Source organism: Artibeus jamaicensis, unplaced genomic scaffold (genome assembly GCF_021234435.1).
Source record: "Artibeus jamaicensis isolate MK-2021 breed Jamaican fruit bat unplaced genomic scaffold, CSHL_Jam_final contig_559, whole genome shotgun sequence".
Lineage (NCBI taxonomy): Eukaryota > Metazoa > Chordata > Mammalia > Chiroptera > Phyllostomidae > Artibeus > Artibeus jamaicensis.
Genome location: NW_026521887.1, coordinates 6408379 through 6414225, shown reverse-complemented (window position 1 = coordinate 6414225; position 5847 = coordinate 6408379). Strand labels below are relative to the sequence as shown.

Genomic DNA, 5847 nt, shown 5'->3' with positions numbered 1-5847 from the left:
GTTATGTTCTTTATCTTTGTTCTCTCCTTTAACTATCAAAATAGACATAATTAAGGCCTATCCAGAAGGTATACAGCCAAGTAATATGAAAAATAGACATTTATTGAAGAAGATACAAGATACAAGAAACATTGTACATAGGACAATGATGCCTCAGTCCACTTCAAAGTGGGCACCTTGGGACCTCACATAGGTCTTCCAATTGCCATTAGCTGCCCCATTGTATTTTGCCGAATCTCATCAATGGTCTGAAATTTCTTCTTTTTCAAAGGTGATTTTAGTTTTGGTAAGAGCCAGAAGTCATAGGGTGCCAAACCTGGTCTGTAGAGGGGCTGAGTTATCTGGGTGATTTGATATTTTGCCAAAAATCTTTACATGAGACAAGATTCACAAGTGGGCACATTGTCATGATGAAGCTGCCAATCACTAGTTGCTCATAGCTGTGGCCTTCTGAGTCATCCAAATAGTTTGCATGGAGGAATGATCAAGCTTAACACAAAATTTGATGCCTATGTGTTGCTCTACTTGCTCATTTTGAACGCAATGACCACACAGTACACATTCTCACTCACCACATCTATCACCCCCACTGACTAGCACAGTGAAGTCATCATTGTTCACACATATACATTTCAGTCCACTCTCCTTGGCTGCCAGGTTATATCAATATCACACAAACAGTTCTCATTATATTAATAATGGTTGGACTTTTTCTGGACAGACCATGTATTGTTACCACATCCTCTTTTCTACATAAAGTAATTATGTCTTTATTAGGATAAATTTCTCCAAATCATTTATGCAGATTTGAGATTAAAGTTTTTAACTGATGATACTTCTTCTTTTTCTACTTTATTACTTCATTTCTCGCAATTTTACATGAAAGACTCTATTTATCCTGATTATGTAATTGAATCAGTGATATTTTGAAATTAATTTGAAGGACAAGTAATATTCTGAATATCATGAGAGATGTGGAAGAATAACTTAATTCCCTAATTTAAAAATCATCCCCACATTTGAATTCCCAATTTCATTATTATCACCTTCAGTCTTCCTAATGTTGAACATCATACCTATTAACTGCCTTGAACCTAAACCTATCCATTTCTTTTACTTCCCACAATAAAACATTTTTGGTTCAGGTCCATTATATATATTGCCTGAGCTATTACAATCACCTTCTTAATTTTCTTTCAAGAGTCTTTACTCTCAAATTGTAGGATTAACTGTATGATTCACTCTTTTTCTATCTTCAATAATAATATTAGGGACCCCCTGATTCAAAGAAAAATAACAATGAAAAATGCATTATAATAATGCCAACCCAACTCATTTACACACACATACATGCATATATATTATATATGATGTATATAATATTATATATATATATAAAAACTTAACATGACATTGTGTATTGTACTGTAAAGGAATGAGATGGTAATTTATTTGTCAAAAATAATAAATAGTGCTTGCACATATACTCCAACTGAAATGGCACAAAGAAGATTAGCATGATCCCTGCACAAGAGTGACATACAAACTGATGAAGTATTTCATAATAAATAATAAGTAAACAAATAAATAAATGGTCTGCAGAATCACCTTTCTTCCATTTTTCTACTTACCTGGATTTTGTTTTGCATCAGTGTTCCCATGTCTCATATTCCTTATCTTGACCTTAAAGTTTGTAATAAAGCTACTATTTTCTCCTATGTTTCTGTGATGAAAATGGTACAGTTTTCAATTTCCATAGAACTGTTTGTATCTCAAATGAAAATGATCACATCTTGCTCATTAATAAAGTGATTTGTGAAACTGCCAAGTTATTTTATGCATTAACTTGGTTTAATGTACCAAATATATATTTATAGATCCAATAGACTTATGATTCAAATTCTGAACTTTTCACTTAGTGTCCATTCCCATAAAACCTTGGGCAAATAATCTTATTTTTATTGTGGTTAGTTTCTTCATTTGTATCAATTGTAGTTATACAGATTTTTAAGATTACAGATACAAAATGATAAATGATTATAATTATAAACACATTAAATGTTTGTAAGTTATGAAACATGTAATTATTCATTATTGAAATGCAAATATAATATTTTGTTGTATTAAGTATTAAGGATTTACTAAATTGAATGGTATTTGCCATTATTTCTTTATTTTTATTTATTTATTTTTTAAAGATTTTATTTATTTATCTTTAGAGGGGAAGGAGGGAAGGAGAGAGGGAGAGGGTGTGGTTCTCGGGCGGTTTGGATTATTTCTATGATTTAGTCATAATAGATACTTGTTATAAACCTTGTTTCTTGGATTAGGTGGGGAGTGTTTATATTTCTATCTACCAACTACTTATCTATCTATCTACCTATTTCAATTTAGAACAGAGCAAAATGAGTTGACATATAAAATATGGCTCTCTCTCTGAAATAGAAATAATATAAATGTGAATCACAAACTCTGAAAATTAAATATTTTGCTTTGTGCCCTAAATGCTCAAACAATGAGAATATTATTAAAAGATGACTATAAAAGAGGACATAGATAAGAGTGCATTATTTTCCATATGGCTGTTTTTTGTCCTAGTGGAATTTTGTTAAAAAAATTGATCTTTATAAACTCAACCCATATAGGTAAGTATAAATTTCCTGGTGTATTGAAATGTGAGAATAAAGAGACAGAATTAACAAAGATAAAGCATGATCATGAGGCTCATTCAGTTCAATATTTGAGCTCACATTAACCATTTTGGTATATGCGAGTATACCTTAGACGGTCAGCAAGCTTAGAAAAGAAATGGGGCCACTGAGGTTTTGATCCTTTGTTATGTTAATAAATTGAGATTCCTTAGAGGATTGGCTGACTTAAACTTTTAGTAACTTAAAAATATAACTAAGCAGGGACACTCCAATCCCCTGTGACGGACCTGGGTGCCAGAGGAGTCAGTTACGGGAGCTGGGACATTCTTGGACCTTGTGCCGCTGCCATAGCGATGGGACTGGACACCGGGGAGTCAGGTATGGGAGCCAGGGAGTCAGCCAAGGGAGCTGGGAGACTCAACAGTGGTAGGAGAGCAGCACGGGGACCAGTGCGAGGACCAGTGTGAGAGTAGGTGGAGAGGGAGAACATCAAGATACCTGAAGGAGTCTGCACCCCTGAAATTCACAGGTATCATACCACAAAAATTCACACCATAAAACCAGGGTGTCAGAACAGATCAATTTTAGAAGCTGAGACTAACAAGAAGAGTCCTACAAACAATGGGAAGACAAAGAAACAATCCTCAAATGAAAAAAAAAGCAGAAACTTCAGAAAGAATGTTACATGAAATAGAGGCTAATCAACTATCAGATATTGAATTCAAAGCACTGGTTATTACGAAGTTCAAAGAGCTCACAATGAACTACCAGAAACTACAGGGGAACTACAATGATCTCTCTGCAAACTACATCAACATGAAAAAGGAAATAGGAAATATCAGCAAGGGACAAGAGGAAATGAAGAATACAATTTCCGAATTGAAGAACACAGTAGAAAGTTTCAAAAGTAGAATAGATGATGCAGGGGATCAGATTAGCGAGTTGGAGGACAAAGTAGAAAGCATCTCACAGAAAGAGCAAGAAAATGAAAAGAGGCTCAGAAAGAATGAAGAGGGATTAAGAGAAATGCAAGACAATATGAAACGTAATAATATCCAAATAATAGGGATACCAGAAGGAGAAGAAGAAGAACAAGGGATAGAAAATGTATATGAAAGAGTAATGAGAGAAAATTTCCCTAATTTGATGAGAGAAAAAGTCACATAAATCCAGGAATCACACAGAGTCCCACAAGAGGAACTCAAGGAGGCCCACTTCAAGACACATCATCACCAAAATGGCAAAATTCCAAGACAAAGAGAGAATCTTAAAGGCAACAAGGGAGAAAAAAGAAGTAACATATAAGAGAGCCCCAATAAGGTTAGCTACTGACTTCTCAATGGAAACACTCCAAGCGAGAAGAGAATGGCAAGAAATATTCCAAGTAATGAGAACCAGAGGCCTACGACCAAGGCCACTTTACCCAGCAAGGCTCTCAATCAAGATAGAAGGCCAAATAAAGAGCTTCCAAGACGAAACAAATCTAAAAGAATATGCCTCCATCAAACCATCTCTACAAGAAATACTAAAGGGACTGCTTTAAGGAAAGGAAGGAAAAGAGAGAGACAGAGAGGAACACAGTTACCAAAATGGCAATGAATAAGTACCTATCAGCAATAACCCTAAACGTAAATGGACTAAATGCTCCAGTCAAAAGACACAGTATAGCTGAATGGATAAGAAAGCATAACCCACACATATGCTGCCTATAAGAGACCCATCTCAGGACAAAAGACCATTAAAAGTGAAAGGCTAGAAACATATTTTCCAAGCAAATGGAAAAGAAAAATGAGCTGGGGTAGGAATTCTCATATCGGAAAAAATAGACTTCAAATAAAGGACCATAAAGAGAGACCCAGAAGGTCACTTCATTATACTCAAGAGAAGAATCCACCAGGAAAACAATAACATCGTAAATATACATGCACCAAACATAGGGGCACCCAAATATATAAAGAAAATCTTAGAGGATTTCAAGAGAGATATTGACAGCAACACAATTATAGTAGGGGGTTTTAACACCCCACTATCAAAAATGGACAGATCTTCCAAACAAATTATCAAAAAAGATATTGTGGCATTAAACAACACCCTAGATGAAATGGACTTAACTGATATATATAGAGTCCTTCATCCCAAAGAAGCTAAATACACATTCTTTTCAAATGCACATGGAACATTTTCAAAGATAGACCACATGATAGGTCACAAAACGAGCCTATAAAAATTCAAGAAAATTGAAATCATACCAAGCATCTTCTCTGACCACAAGGGACTGAAATTGGAAACCAACCCCAAAGGAAAAAACCCAAAGGACCCCAAATCATGGAGACTGAATGGTATACTATTAAACAATGAATAGGTCAAGAATGAAATTAGGGAAGAAATCAAAACGTTTCTGGAAACAAATGAAAATGATCTCACAAGAACCCAAAACTTATGGGACACAGCAAAGGCAGTCCTGAGAGGGAAATTTATAGCAATGCAGGCCTATCTAAAGAATATAGAAACATTTCAAACAAACAACCTAACCCTATCTATGCCTGCAAGAACTCAAAGAACAACAACAAAGACAGCCCAGAGCAAGTAGAAGGAAGGAAATAACCAAGATCAGAGCAGAACTAAATGAGATAGAAACTAGAAGCACCAGGAATTGGTTCTTTGAGAAGATAAACGAAATAGACAAGCCTTCAAGTAGGCTCATCAAGAAAAGAAGAGAGAGGACACAAATAAACACAATCAGAAATGAAAGAGGAGAGATTACAACTGATACCACAGAAATAAAAGGGATTGTAAGAAATTGATATGAAGAAATGTATGCCAAAAAAATTGAAAACCTAGGGGAAATGGACACATTTCTAGAAAAATACAATCTTCTAAAACTCAGTGAAAAAGAAGCAGAAAATGAAAACACACCAATAACAGCAAAAGAAATTGAAGCAGTAATCAAAAAACTCCCCTCACAAAAAAGCCCTGGACCAGATGCTTTCACAGGAAAATTCTACAAAGCATGTAAGGAAGAGATAACCCCTATTCTCCACAGACTATTCCTAAAAATCCAGAAGGATGGAAAACTCCCAAATTCTTTTTATGAAGCCAGCATCATCTTAATTCCAAAACCAGACAGAGACACAACAAAGAAAGAAAACTTCAGGCCAGTATTGCTGATGAACATAGATGGTAATATCCTCAACAA

General features: G+C 35.0%; 1 pseudogene; it reads left to right on the top strand.

Annotated features, from left to right (window-relative positions):
• Positions 1-1471: 1471 nt before the first annotated feature.
• LOC119062800 (uncharacterized) lies at positions 1472-1569 on the top strand (annotated as a pseudogene).
• The last annotated feature ends 4278 nt before the right edge of the window (positions 1570-5847 follow it).